The sequence below is a fragment of the Mchenga conophoros genome, linkage group LG20 (genome assembly GCF_057382185.1).
Source record: "Mchenga conophoros isolate Kocher_MC1m ecotype Shallow Benthic linkage group LG20, M_conophoros_male_GT1.1, whole genome shotgun sequence".
Taxonomy (NCBI): Eukaryota; Metazoa; Chordata; class Actinopteri; order Cichliformes; family Cichlidae; genus Mchenga; species Mchenga conophoros.
Window position 1 is genome coordinate 16,559,147 of NC_140545.1, and position 16,274 is coordinate 16,575,420.

The window sequence follows — 16,274 nt, forward strand, 5'->3', positions numbered from 1 at the left end:
TAACAGTAAAACATTCACATACATTCCCACACACATGCTTCAGACCGTGCATAGATTAACACAAGAGTGGCGTGATGGACATTTTTTTGTAGTATTCAGATGTGTTATTGCAGTTGGATAACAGCTGTGTTTGAGTCTATTAGTCCTTGCTCTGATTGCCCTGTACCGTCTGCCTGAGGGCAACAGTTCGAACAGGGAGTGGCCAGGATGTGAGGTGTCTTTTATGATGTTTTGGGCCTTTTTAAAACAGTGGGCGTTGTGTAGAACTTCCAGTGTGGGGAGAGGGCAGCCAGTGATCTTTTGGGCGGTGTTTATATCTAATTTAGTTCTGAGCTCAGATAAAATAATTATTGTGGGTGATTTTAACATCCATGTAGATGCTAAAAATGACAGCCTCAACATGGCATTTAATCTGTTATTAGACTCAATTGGTTTCTCTCAAAATGTAAAAGAACCCACCCACCACTTTAATCACACTCTAGATCTTGTTTTAACATATGGCATAGAAACTGAACATTTAATAGTGTTTCCTGAAAACCCTCTCCTGTCTGATCATTTCCTGATAACATTTACATTTACAATAATTGATTACACAGCGGTGAAGAGTAGACTTTATCAAAGTAGATGTCTTTCTGAAAGTGGTGTAACTAAGTTTAAGAATATAATCCACCCACTGTTATCATCTTCAATGCCCTGTACCAACACAGAGCAGAGCAGCTATCTGAACGCTACCCCAACAGAGGTCGATTATCTTGTTAATAATTTCACCTCCTCACTACGTACGACTCTGGATACTCTAGCTCCTGTGAAAACTAAGGTCTCTAATCAGAAGTACCTGACTCCGTGGTATAATTCTCAAACACGTACCCTAAAGCAGATGACTTGTAATCTGGAGAGGAAATGGCATGTCACAAATCTAGAGGATCATCATTTAGCCTGGAGAAATAGTTGGCTGCTTTATAAGAAAGCCCTCCGCAAAGCCAGAACATCTTACTATTCATCACTGATTGAAGAAAATAAGAACAACCCCAGGTTTCTCTTCAGCACTGTAGCCAGGCTGACAAAAAGTCAGAGCTCTTTTGAGCCAACCATCCCTTTAACGTTAACTAGTAATGACTTCATGAACTTCTTCACAAATAAAATTTTTATCATTAGAGAAAAAATTACCAATAATCATCCCACAGATGTAATATTATCTACAGCTACTCTTAGTACCATTGATGTTAAGTTAGACTCTTTTTCTCCAATTGATCTTTCTGAGTTAACTTCAATAATTACTTCCTCCAAACCATCAACGTGTCTTTTAGACCCCATTCCTACAAAACTGCTCAAAGAAGTCCTGCCTTTAATTAATTCTTCGATCTTAAATATGATCAACCTATCTCTAATAATCGGCTATGTACCACAGGCCTTCAAGCTGGCTGTAGTTAAACCTTTACTCAAAAAGCCATCTCTAGACCCAGCAGTCTTAGCTAATTATAGGCCAATCTCCAACCTTCCTTTCATATCAAAAATCCTTGAAAGAGTAGTTGTCAAACAGCTAACAGATCATCTGCAGAGGAATGGTTTATTTGAAGAGTTTCAGTCAGGTTTCAGAGCTCATCACAGCACAGAAACAGCTTTAGTGAAGGTTACAAATGATCTTCTTATGGCCTCTGACAGTGGACTCATCTCTGTGCATGTCCTGCTAGACCTTAGCGCAGCATTCGATACTGTTGACCATAATATCCTATTAGAGCGATTAGAACATGCTGTAGGTATTACAGGTACTGCGCTGCAGTGGTTTGTATCATATCTATCTAATAGACTCCAATTTGTGCATGTAAATGGAGAGTCCTCTTCACACATTGAGGTTAATTATGGAGTTCCATAGGGTTCAGTGCTAGGACCAATTCTGTTTACATTATATATGCTTCCCTTAGGCAGTATCATTAGAAGACATCACTGCTATGCAGATGACACCCAGCTCTATCTGTCCATGAAGCCAGATAACACACACCAATTAGTTAAACTGCAGGAATGTCTTAAAGACATAAAGACCTGGATGGCGGCTAACTTTCTGCTTCTTAATTCAGATAAAACTGAGGTTATTGTACTCGGCCCTGAAAAGCTTAGAAATATGGTATCTAACCAGATTCTTACCCTGGATGGCATTACCTTGGCCTCCAGTAACGCTGTGAGGAACCTTGGAGTCATTTTTGACCAGGACATGTCCTTCAACGCACATATTAAACAAATATGTAAGACTGCTTTCTTCTATTTGCGCAACATCTCTAAAATTAGAAATATCCTGTCTCAGAGTGACGCTGAAAAACTAGTTCATGCATTTATTACTTCCAGGCTGGACTACTGTAATTCATTATTATCAGGATGTCCAAAAAACTCGCTGAAAAGCCTTCAGCTAATCCAAAATGCTGCAGCAAGAGTCCTGACAGGGACTAGAAAGAGAGAGCATATTTCTCCTGTTTTGGCTTCCCTTCATTGGCTTCCTGTTAAGTCCAGAATTGAATTCAAAATCCTGCTCCTCACATACAAGGTCTTAAATAATCAGGCCCCATCTTATCTTAATGACCTTGTAGTACCATATCACCCTATTAGAGCACTTCGCTCTCGCTCTGCAGGCCTACTTGTTGTTCCTAAAGTATTTAAAAGTGGAATGGGAGAGAGAGCCTTCAGTTTTCAGGCCCCTCTTCTGTGGAACCAGCTTCCAGTTTGGATTCGGGAGACAGACACTATCTCTACTTTTAAGATTAGGCTTAAAACTTTCCTTTTTGCTAAAGCATATAGTTAGGGCTGGACCAGGTGACCCTGAATCCTCCCTTAGTTATGCTGCAATAGATGTAGGCTGCCGGGGGATTCCCATGATGCATTGAGTCTGTGAAGGTTCTCAGTCATCCAGGTCATCGTAGTCAAAGGAGCTGGCAAAGAAAAGCGTCTGGACTTCTTTAAGTTGCTTGAAGACGTTTCACCTCTCATCCGAGAAGCTTCTTCAGTTCTAAGGTCAAATGGTGGAGAGTCCCAGATATAAACCTAGTGGGAGTTTCCCCCCACGGAGGGACAAAAGGACCCCCTGATGATCCTCTAATCGCCTGAGCCAAGGTGTGAAACTGGGTGTGGGTCCCCATCAGCCAGAGTTTCGGGTGTGTTCATTGTGAAACCTGGCCCCACCTTATCATGCGAATTCCTGAGGTCAGATGGCCCAGGATGTGAGTGGGCGTTAAGGCGTCTGGGAAGGGATCTCAAAACTGGATTTTAGATGGCAGAGAGTTGGTGTCGTAAACCCCCGCCTCTGTTCAAAGATGGTCGCTTTCCAGTCTTTCCAGTCACCTTTCTCACTCACTATGTGTTGATAGACCTCTCTGCATTGAATCATATCTGTTATTAACCTCTGTCTCTCTTCCACAGCATGTCTTTATCCTGTCTTCCTTCTCTCACCCCAACCGGTCGCAGCAGATGGCCGCCCCTCTCTGAGCCTGGTTCTGCCGGAGGTTTCTTCCTGTTAAAAGGGAGTTTTTCCTTCCCACTGTCGCCAAAGGGCTTGTTCATAGGGGGTCATATGATTGTTGGGTTTTTCTCTGTATCTATGAAGTGCCTTGAGGCGACTTTTGTTGTGATTTGGCGCTATATAAATAAAATTGAATTGAATTGAATTGACATATCGAAGAGGCTAACACATGAGAAGCGGATCGAAATTGTGTTGATATCTGGTGAACGCAGTAACCAGGTCATTGCAGCAGATTTCAATGCAAGACACCCTACAAGACCACAAATCTCCCATGCTACAGTTAGCAAACTGCTTGCTAAGTTTCGTGAAACTGGTTCAGTGTTGGATTTGCCAAAATGTGGACGCAAGAAAACTGTCACTAATGAAGAAACATCAGTGGCTGTCCTAGCTTCATTCAGCAAGAGCCCACAGCGTAGCACTTGCTGCATGTCACTGGAGAGTGGCATTAGTCAAACATCCCTTCGGTAGATATTAGCTACTCACAAATGGCACCCTTACAAACTCCAGCTACTGCAGCATCTCAACGAGGATGACCCAGATTGGCGCCCAGAATTTGCAGAATGGGCAAAACAAAAATTGGAACAGGACCCTCAGTTCACGCAGAAGATTTTGTTCAGTGATGAGGCAAACTTTTATGTGAATGGTGAAGTTAACAAACAAAACCACCGCTATTGGTCTGACACTAACCCACATTGGATGGATCCCTCCAAGACTGTTGGAACAACAAAAGTGATGGTTTGGTGTGGTATATGGGATACAACGATAGTGGGTCCATTCTTCATCAATGGAAACCTCAAGGCTGCTGGATATTTGAAATTGCTACATGATGATGTGTTTCCCTCTTTATGCACTTAAGCTGGCACGTTCCCTGAGTTTTTCCAGCAAGATGGTGCACTACCACATTATGGGGGCCAGGTCTGAGCATTTCTAGATGAACTGGAAAGTGGATTGGTCGTCGTGGGCCAGTTGAATGGCCCACATGGTCTCCCGATCTGACCCCCTTAGACTTTTATCTTTGGGGTCATCTGAAGGCAATTGTCTATGGTGTGAAGAGACGAGATATGCAGCACCTGAAACTACGGATACTGGATGCATGTGCTGGCATTTCTCCTGCGGTTTTGCTATCAGTGTGGGAAGAGTTGGAGAAGAGGGTTGCATTGACAATCCAACACAATGGGCAGCACATTGAACACATTTTATAAGAGGACACTGGAGTATATTCTCCAGCATCTCACACTTCTGATAATCAGTTGACTGCTTGACGTTTATTCAGTGGTGTAAAACCTATAACTTTAATCTTACCCGACCCATCCTTCAAATCTGGGGAAATGAAGGGCGCAATTGTCGGCCGCATTTGTCGGAGTCTTCGAATTTGGACAGTCTTGGTCGTGTCGCTGTAACGTAATTGGCCTACTAATGCAAGCATAGGAGGATGTGATTGCTGAATTTTGACACAGCTACGATACCGGACACTGCTTCTTCTTCTTCGAGGTTTAACAGCAGCTAGCATCTTTATACATACCAACTTCTGTTTCAGTCCGCTATTACATTCTTAAATCCTAATACTTATCCCTGCTTCTTTTGGGATCTTACAAAGCTTCAAACGACGCGTCAACTATTAAAATAGTCGTCGACAATTTTAATAGTCGACGTAATCGTGACTAGTCGACTAATTGTGGCAGCCCTACTGTCAAGCACTCCACCAGTAGATTACACCGTCCACCTCATAGGTCCCTATCCGCTTATTACATCAGTCTTTCAATCCATATAACAGCTCTTGCAAATAAAATGTCCTCTCTATTTGTTGTCAGCTTTGGAGTATATTGAGATTGTAGAGCTAATTCATTACTTACAAGTACAAATTAGTCTTCAATTTTCAATCTCATAATAAACTTATAAAAACACAGCTCCAGCAATTCATTCATTTTTACAAATGCATTGTCGAAATATTAAACTTCAGTATCTCATTTGTATGGAGTGGTGAAACTACATATATTGAATAATGTTACAACTAAGTACCGTAATTGTCGGGCTATAAGCCGCTACTTTTTGCACAAGCTTTGAACCCTGCGGCTTTTAGTCAGGTGCGGCTTTTCTATGGATTGTCCATGATTTTTGTCATATCGTAAGACGATTTGTTTTGTTTGTTCCGGTGTTGTGCGGCACTACGTTGAATGGCGGAAGGGCATGTGATCAGACACACAGTATCGGGTTCAAGAGTGGTATGTTGGTCACATGTCCATCCACCAGGCAACATAGTGCCGTACAAGTAGCGCGAAAAACAAACTTCAAAGTACCACTATGCGACACTGGAGAAGAGGACTTTGGTGGTTTTAGTGCGCAGGAAGATGGTGGTGAATGACTGACTTTTCTTCTTGTTAAAGCCGTGTCACTGCACCTGAGCCTAAAAGGTAGTCCAATCTATTTTTCTGGTGTGCTGTAGATTATTGTTATGTACTACATTTGTTACTCATTCATGAAGCACAGTACATGTTTCGTACTTGTAATTACCGCTACTTGTACATATACCTAAAAAGTTATGTAAATATGTACCCATAACTTGTTTTTCAAAATATTAATAAAAGGGATGTGTCTCCAAACAGCCATCTCTTTCCTGACAATTCGCTTTTTGCATATTCTCTCACATATGATAAGTCAACATTGAAACACCTGCGGCTTTTAGTCAGGTGCGGCTAATGTATGTACAAAACAGGATTTTCCCCTGATTTTAGCTTGTGCGGCTAATATTCAGGTGCGCTTTGTAGTCCGGGAAATACGGTATTAAAATTTGCGTAAAATGACTTACTTTTATTTAAAACCTTCCAAAAATATGGATTTCAACACAGGAAAAGAACAGTCTCCAAGGCAGAACGCCTTGGGAGGCTTAAACATCATCTCTATAATCAAATAGAAAAACATACGGTGGCTGGGAAGTGCAAAGCGCTACAAATTAAAAAACGGCAACAAATTAAAAATCCACAACAAATTAAAAAATCCACAACAAATTAAAAATCCACAACAAATTAAAAAACCGCAACAAATTAAAAATCCACAACAAATTAAAAAACCGCAACAAATTAAAAAACCACAACAAATTAAAAATCCTTGACGGATCGTCTGAAATACCGGAAGTGGAGAGTGATGTCACGAGAGGGGGGCGTGGCCAGGATTTTTGGTTGAGGCGCCATGTTTCTGGGCCGAAAAAAGCGCTAGCGAAAGAGGAGCGAAAGTACACGGATAACACCAGCTATGGTTCGTACTTGCTGTGCGGTCGGTTGTAAAGTTAGATCGCACGACCGGCAAGGGAATAAGGTTGAAAATGGTTTATCTTTTCATTCTTTCCCCACCTAGAAGCAACATGAGGCAGCTCATGTATCGGATGTTACCAAAAGAAGGCGTCTAGTCTGGATAGCAGCTGTGAGACCAGCTGATATCCAGTTGTCTTCCATCTCCAAATAGCTGTTGGTGTGCTCCAGACATTTTCATTCCGGTAAGTTATAGATATGTTCATATGCCAACAGACTTAATAAACTGATCCGTAAGGCCAGCAATGTTGTGGGGATGGAGCTGGACTCCCTCAAGGTGGTGTCGGAGAGGCGGATGCTGTCCAAGATAAAGACAATGTTGGATAACACCTCCCACCCACTCCATGACATGTTGGTCAGTCACAGGAGCTCGTTCAGTGAGAGACTGAGATTACCGAAAAGCACCACTGAACGACACAGGAAATCATTCCTGCCTGTGGCCATCTCCCTGTACAACGCATCCACTTAACACACTGTTTGCTGCTACAACTACACATGTTTCTTTTCCAAATATTTATTTATAAGTGACTTATGTATGTATGTATGTATATATATGTATATATTGTACTATTCTTAGTTAGCGTATTGTCTGTCTTGTCTTAATGTTGGTTTAAAATGGAGCACTGTAACAAAAAATAATTTCCCCCAGGGATCAATAAAGTATTCTGATTCTGATTCTGATTCTGATATCACTCTTTATCGGTCTTTGTCTGACATCACTAGCCGTGTCTTGGCTCAAACTCCCAAGAGCACCTGCAGGTCCATAAATCACACGATCACTGTGTCATCACTGAGTGTTGAAAAACTATCTAAAGTCTTTCATCTGTAATAAAATGATCAGCGTTCTGCTCTACCATGTGTAACAATTGAGTTTATCATCCAGGCATCCATGAAAACGAAATTAGCAGGAAGTTAGCTCACTAGATTCCATCTAAATACAATATAGCATGTCCTAACTGAGGGATTTTGGAAACAAAGTCAAACGTACAGCTCTGCTATCACTTCCAACATAAATGAAGACAGAAAACTAAACAGCAGTGACGTTTGTAGGGTACTGTGAGTAAAATGCGTTTGATTTTCCCCCGAACATTCAAATTAGTGCAATCATAAATTCATTCATGAGGGACAAATTACAGTGAGAGCATGTGGAGGCTCTGGCTATGTTCACACTGCATGCGAAAGCGCATCAAATCGGACTTTTTTGACCGTATGCGACCCATATCCAATCATGGTACGACAGTGTAAAAACAGCACAAATGCAATATTTTCAAATCAGATCTGGGTCACTTTCGTATGTGGTACTGAATCCGATACATATCTGATGTTTTAGAAAGCAACTGCTGTTTGAACGGTCATGTCGCATTAAATCCGTCTTTTATGTCACTGACACGAAACATATGCCAATTATCAGCGCTGGAGAAGACATTGAGAACACATGAGCGCTTCGTGTCAATCCCGTGTAGATGTTAGTGAAACTGTTGGGAAGACAACATGAACATTTTATTTATACTGTATAATCTGCAGATTCTGACAAAAATCTGCATATCCTTTGAAGCACCGCTCCTCTCTAAAATGGCAATAAGGATAATTATTAGGCCATATGTAAATAACAAAATAACTTAAAGCAAAGTCTGAAGCAAGTCTTTATATTAAGGGCCATCAGTCAAACAATACTGTTTGGTCTGGGTCTAAACAGAGCGTGTTGGGTGTGACATCTGCTTTTGCACATGTGGGGCCACTTTGAGGGTTCACAAAGGAGCGCGTTTGCTGTCACATTTTATTTGTAGTGTGAACAAGCAGACAAAAAATCGGAATTGAGCATTAAGACCTGCAGTGTGAACGTAGCCATAGTGAGTTCAGTGCATTGATGTGACATTGTCCTGAAGGATTTAGTTATTCTCAGTGGTTAAAGAAATTGCAATTATTTATTCATATTTATTAGAAATAATCCTAATTACATATCTTGCTTCCGTGTTTGTGTCCTGTGTCACAAAAATACATTTTTTACTATAATACATTGATTAATGACCTGCAGAATCTGCTTATCATATTACGTGTCCATAATTGTCACCTAAAGTCAAACTTTATGCTTTCTCCATAAAGTGATTACATACTTTAGTTTCATTTTCTGAAGTCAGGTTTCTGAAAGAGAACAGGCAGATTTGGAATATAACATGCAGCGTTCTATAGATGGATACATAAAAAAAAAAAGGAAAATTACATGTATGTGCTAACTTTCTAAACACTTTGTTACATTTATGATAAATGGATTTGAAAGTAGATAAAACACATTTATGTTGGCCTTGGCTCATTAGAGTCTTTGTCTTTAAATTAACTTGTAACTTGTATGTTTCAGGTACTGCATTCTCAAAGACTGAATGAACCAGCATTGCAGCCATGGGTCATTGTGAGCATCACAGGGAAGGTTGAAGCCGCCCACTGCACCTGTATGGCCGGAGTCGTGGAGACCTGCAGCCATGTCGCTGTTCTTCTTTTTAAAGTAGAATCAACAATGCGGATCTGTGGCACAAGGGCTGTTACAGATGAACCTGCATACTGTGTTTTGCTGGGTAATATGACCAAGATACAGCCAGAGGTTGGCCATAAGATAGACTTCTCCTCTTCAGCTGCCCAAAAACGGCTCTGGATCAAAACATAAACAGACCATCCGTATTGAAAGGTAAAAGGAGCCGTCCTCAAAAAAGAAAAATCCCACCTGCTACTGTGGAGGAGTTGTCACCCAAAATGTAAAATTTCTTTTCTTTCTATTCTTTGTAACTTTCCAAAGTACTGCCAATTGTCTTTGTGGTACACGGCTTTGTGTCTATATAACGTACAAAAATGCCATCCATCTGCTCCCATATCAGTTTTATGTTTATGGGCCGCTTCGATGAACCTACTATAAAAAGTCAATGAATTTTCCATTAGCATATGGGCTTGGTAAGCTGTGAATGGACTCTACAGACTGTTGGTGCTTTGAAGTTAAATGTTAATAAGCTTTATTTCTTCATGGAGGCAACTGCAACAGCAAATTGCAATAGCTTAGAATCTAGGAGTCAAGAATGATTACGGATTCAAGCTGACCAAAAAAGACCAAAAAGAAAATAGACCAAGAGAAGTGCGTGGGGTGATGATTTTATCTGTCAACCTTATGCATGCATGTGTGCAAGTCTTTGTCAGAAATTACATGGTCATTTACCTTGTAGTCCCAAAAGTCAGTAAATATGCACAGCATCTGCAGTCATGCAAAAGTTGATGACAACCCAAACTCTAACCAAAAACTGTAACCCTATGTTTAGGTGGAGGTAGAGCAGGTCACCTACTAATTGGAAGGTTAGTGGTTTGATCCCCATCTGCTATGGTCTGCTTGCCAAATATCTTTGGGCAAGTTACTAACCCCAAGTTGCTTTCCGATGCATCTATGCAAGTGAGAACATTAGATAGAAAGCACTTACTTTATGCAAGAGTGAAAAAAGTGTGTGAGTGAGACAAGTTGGGTAAAGCACATTGAATGCTCAGAAAGAGTAGAAAAGCACTACATGAGAAGCAGTGTATTTGCCTATGTCTTGGAGAGAAGTTAAAAAAGATAATTTTTTTGTTAAATCCATCCAACTTTGAAGTATTCCAATTATAATGATGACTTTTTTGTCTCCTGACTGCAAAGACTTTAGAGAGCAAGTTTTTTTGTTAAATAGTTACATATCGCGATAGCTTAGGTTTAGATCATCATCATTGATGATATGATTAGATGTTTACATGTTTCAGTTTAGTTCCCAAAAGTTAGCAAATAAAACTTGTCTGATGCAGGCTATTTCCTGCTGTCTGAGAAAATGTGTAGAAAACTAAAAATACAGTGGAAAATATCCTGACCTGATTCTCCTGAATTTCTAAATATTTTACATGAACTTTGAATAAATTTTAGTTCAAATGTTTCAGTTGGTTACAGGAAAAATAAATCATACATACATACATACAATTAAATGATACAAGTGGCCTTTAGAAATTAATTACATATAGTGGACACAAAATTTAACGTGTGGGATCATTTAGGAAGGATGAAGCATGATTCAAGGAGATAAGATCCCAACTATGCAAGTATTTAGCATGGTTAGTCTTATGTCAAACAGTCTTCTTGACACTTGTTATAACACCATGAGAATTATTTCACTCCTGCAGATAAGATTAACAAGTGTCTGGCTTCACATGTGCACACCAAATTTACATTTTCAATGCTCGCTATTTTAGTTTTCAATAATGATGTCTTTTTTTAAGTCTTGTAAATTATATAATTTATTCTTGGCCAAGGTTTAAAGGTTATGGCAAATAATTTTTATACATACCGGTACTGCACCTTTTTAACCCTTGTATGGTGTTCGGGTCTGTGAGACCCGTTTTCAGTTTTTCTCAAAAGAAAAATTAAACAATTAATTATTTTTTCAACCTGAAATTCATTGGCTTTGGCTTATTTTCTGTGAAGAACATAAATCCGAACTAATTTTCAATGACCTCATACTGTACCTCCCCCCACGCATTTACATTACATACAAGGTGTTCGGGTCCACTGGACCCAGGTCTAATAAAAGTGTTGAAAGTGTAGGTCCTGTGTTCCCATACTCTGTTTTTCTCCTTTCTGGTGCTGCTGATAGTGTTTTCTTCCCCTCCTGCTCCGCACAAAGTTGCAACATTGTTAAAAATTCAACTATCAACACCGTCTGCTCTGACATTCCCACACATTTTACCCTCTTTCTTGAGGGATCCAAATTTTATTTTATCATTCCCTGTCTCTCCTGCAAATTAGGGGCATAATACTATAAATAAGACTTTGCCAGTGTGGTTCTTTATCACAACTGATCAAGATGGCAAAAGATTATCTGCTGCGAGGGCCATCCAATTGATTTTGGAAGAGAGAGGGGCTTCGGATGATGATGTTGACAAAGAGGTTTCAGAATATTTCACATTTCTGAAAATTCAGAGTCTTACAGTGATTTTGAAGAAGAGGATGAGGTTGAGCATCATTTAGTAACAAAACGAAGACGAGTACCCCATCTGCAGCCAGCTCCAGGACCAGAACAAGCCCACCAGACAGCAAGTGAAGAAAAATGGATGTCAATAACTGGTGAAACTGAATGGTCTTCTTGCCCAAGAAATGAGCCACCCTGCAGAGCTGTTACTGTGATAAGCCAGGGCCAACACGGCTGACAGTTACTCATGTGCAGGACATCAAGTCTTAATTTTAGCTTTTCATCCCAGATTCCATCCAGAAAATTATTCTAGATTCCAGTAATCTAGAAGGAAGGTGTGTTTTTGGAGAGAGGTGGAAGGAGATCTAAGAACCCCAAAGACCTACTTTGGGCTTCTTATCCTTGCAGGAGTTTTCAGGTCCAAAGGGGAATCCACAGAATCCCTGTGGGATGCAGAAACCGGCAAGAACCTTTCCGTGCATCAGTGTCTCTGGAAAACTTCCACAAAATTTCCAGGATTATCCGTTTTGATAACCAAGAAGACAGACCAGCTCGACGGCAGAGAGACAAGCTAGCTGCCATCAGGACAGTGTGGGATAAGTGTGTGCACCACCTCCCCCTGTCTTACAAACCTGGGCCTAATGTCACCATTGATGAGCAGCTGATCCCATTTAGTTGTGAAACATATTGCTTCACGTGTAAATGTGTTGTGTCTTTCCACTCACTCCACTTGATTATAACTGATTTATTTTTTTATAACATTTTATAAAAAAAACCAAAAAACGAGAAGCACATTGATTCATAAATGTGATCTAACAAAGGTAAAGGGAAAAAATTAACCATGTTTGCTGTTCATATGGCTTGTAATTGGGATGAAGTAAACATCTGTTGAGTAATTTAACATAAAATTGTTTGATAGTGTTAATTTGGAAAGCCAAAACTCTAGCGGGTCCACCAGACCCATGAACACTGGCTGAGTAACAAAAATATGAACACCACACAAGGGTTAAAGAAAAAAAAGTATTATGCAATTCCTCAATTAAGCGGATACAACCCTGAAAATATGTATAAAACATTGCTTCCCCTCACTCTTCCTAACACCCTCCCCTCTTTGCACAAAACACTTCAATTTCACCCAGGTGACGTCCCTTTTGAGTAAGTAAAGAGTGTATCACGCAGATGAAAGAAGCTGAAATAAACTATTCAGAAATCATTCATAAGTCTGTTTCTGTCCTCTCTTCTATGATTTAGTGGCAGAAGGATTTGGCCAATCTCCGTGGCACAGGTTGAATTATGGGCCGCAGACAGTCCTAGTGTAGTGTGTCAGCTGCAAATCGATGAACACATCTAAATATATACTTGTATCATGTAACGCTGACAAAATCATCCCATTTTATTTTTCAATAAAAACCAACCATTGAATGGTACTGTGTGTGTGTGTGTGTGTGTGTGTGTGTCTAGAGACAATGAGTGTTCATGATGTTTCTGCACTGCTGAGCTTTGAGCTTTGACTGTGCCATCACTCAAAGCAGAGATAAAGGGAATCTCCCTCCCTCTTTCCCTCTACACACACACAAGAAACATGGTTTGACCAGTTGAGGGCAGAGTAAGGTGAGAGTAAATTTTCACTGAAGACACAGGAAGAAAAGTAGGGGGTGTATGGCTTTGGGCCAGAATCCCTTTTTTTGGGTCTTCATGGACTTCTTTCTTAGGCTGAGAATAGCATTGACTTGTCCTTTGTTTCACACAAATATATAACTGTCTCAGTGGCAAGGTCATGTGATCAGTCAGTTTCACATATACTCCCTCTCTTCTTTTCTTTATTTAAATCAGGCCAATATACCAATAAGAACAAAGTTAAATCAAAACGAGTTTAAATTATCCCCATCGTCAGTGAAAGCGTGCCTTGTCTCGCCACTGTTTTCCACCTTGCTAATGCAATGGCAGTCGGTGGGCTGGAGAAGGGCCAGAGGGGGGGTGTGGGCCGTCAGAGGGGACTTGGGGAACAAGCCGTTGACACATTGATGGATCTGAGTCTTGCTTCGCATAATCATTCTCCTGCCCACTCGAGGACAGAGGGAGAGAGAGAAGGAGAGACAGAAGAGGGGAGGCAGAGACAAAAAGACAGACAGAGGAGAGAGAAAGAGTGGGAGATGAGAGAAGGAGAGGGAATTAGAAAATGAAAACAGTACGAAGGGAAAACCAGAGTGCCAGTGGTGCATTGTTCTGAGGAAAGGAAAAGAGCCGAGAGAGCTGAGCGGTGCAAAGCACTCAGACAGAGAAATTGGGGGACCAATGAGTGGGAGAGAGGCAGTGAAGAAGGCAAGAGAGGATGGAGTCAGAGGGTTGGAGGGTGGTAAAGAAGAGCCGGGGGAGCTGAGCATGTTGAGAGCTGGGGACGATCAGAGCTGCAGCTGTGGCTGGTGATAGTAGCGGATGTGTGTGTGTGTTAACACGCTACCCCACTCCCCTTATACATCTGTTCATTCATTCCCCTTTGCTCAGAGCTGGGCGCCGCCAGGTGATCATTTTCTCTGTGAATTAGGACTCCCGGCAGAGTACAGTCCATTAGGGCAGATCGCTGTGTATCAGTGTCTCATGCAACCAATTGAGCATGAGAGAGCAAGCACATACAAGTAGCGGCTGTCGCCACTAGCCTGTGCAGCATTGTGCAAATGTGACACTTGTTTTATCAGGTAATGCTGTTTTGGTACAAGTGCGTGGGTTGCAGTTTTGTGTTGATTTAAAATGGCAGGTAGCACAATTTTGCTTATCCTGTACTTTTTTTGTGTGTTTGCATTATTGTTCCTATCTGCATTCTCTCTATATTGCAGTTTACCATCAACCATTTGGAAACAAATGGACAGAAATCAATGAGCCACAAACACAAATAGTAATTTCCCTTATATCTGCCTGCCTGTGTTGGTCATAAGTACCCTAAAATACTCGGCTTTCTCCAAGAAAAAGAAACACTGACTTTTTTGAAAGATGGCACCTGTGTGTGCGGCTTGCCGTCAGCTGTTCTCCGTGTTGCTTCTACTAGCCCTGGTGGCATCCGTTTTCTTTAACAATGGCTCTTCACTCTTGGTCTATGACCTCGAATCGTTATTAAATATCCGAACCACTGTTCGGAGCAGTATCGAAGGCCCCCTGGATGTACGGATTTCCCTGTCCCACCTGTGGTAGAAACCGTACCGTTATCCACCTAGCCTTCCCCTCAGGAAGAAGTGCCACGGGAGGTGAGGGAAACGGGCTGGAATACTGGTCAAGCTCAAAAACTGTGTTGCGATATGCACAGCTAAAAACCCAATGACTGATCCTCGTACTCTACTCAAGAACCTTGCCCTGGACAACAAGCAATTTGTTTCCTGGCGTTCCCTTGCATCGGCTCGTCGTTGGATCATACCGGTGATTCCACATCATAATATCCAGCGCCTAAGGCATCCGTCCCCACGTTTTCGCAGAGGTGGAGTGGATTATCAAAACCTTCGCCCCCTATGTCGATCATCTCAGCTGGCAGGGAACCCTGTGCTAGCTAAACTGACCCTGGTTAACGCTAGGTCGCTAGCCAATAAAACCTTTATTTTAAATGACTTTTTCACCACTCGTAACTTGGATTTTCTCCTGGTGACCGAAACTTGGCTGAACTTGGGTGAGTTGAGCCCGTTTTCTGAACTTGTTCTCCCAGACTGCAGCTACCTCAATTTGCCCCAAACGACCAGTCGAGGCGGAGGATTAGCCACCGTTTATAAAACCTGTTTTAACTGTCAGCAATTAACAGCTGACACTTTTGGCAGCTTTGAACTGCAGCTATTTGAATTGCACCTGCCCACACCGGTGCTATTTGCGCTGGTGTATAGACCTCCTAAATGTAATAAGAGCTTTATACAAGACTTTTCTGAATTCTTGGCAGGAATTTTACCAAAGTACGACAGTGTTTTTTGATCATAGGGGATTTCAATATTCATGTTTGCTGTTGTTGAAATACTCCGCTGACCGCTGATTTTTTAAATCTCATAGACTCTTTTAATCTTGTTCAGTCAGTCAAAGGCCCAACTTATGAACGCGCTCATACCTTGGATCTCGTACTTTCTTACGGCCTGTCACTCTCTGACATTGAAATTGGTAACATCAGTTTTCTGACCATATACCTGTACTCTTTGAGTTTCCTCTTTCAGGTCAGTCTAGTAGATCAGTTATGCCCAAACTCCGATCTCGTATGATCAATTCATATGCAGCAGATCGTTTCACCTGCTCCTATAAAAATCTAAATCATGCATTACCTGCTAATTGGTCCTCCGACTTGACCACTCATAGCCTACTTTCCCGATTTAATTCATCTTGTTTAGAAATACTTGACTCTATTGCTCCGTCCACCACCGGGTATCTAAAACCAAAAACCCAACTGTGGTTGAATAATGATACCAGAAAATACAGACAGGCATGTAGAAAAGCAGAACGAAAGTGGAAAAAGGACCGACTCCAAGTTTTGTTTGAGATACT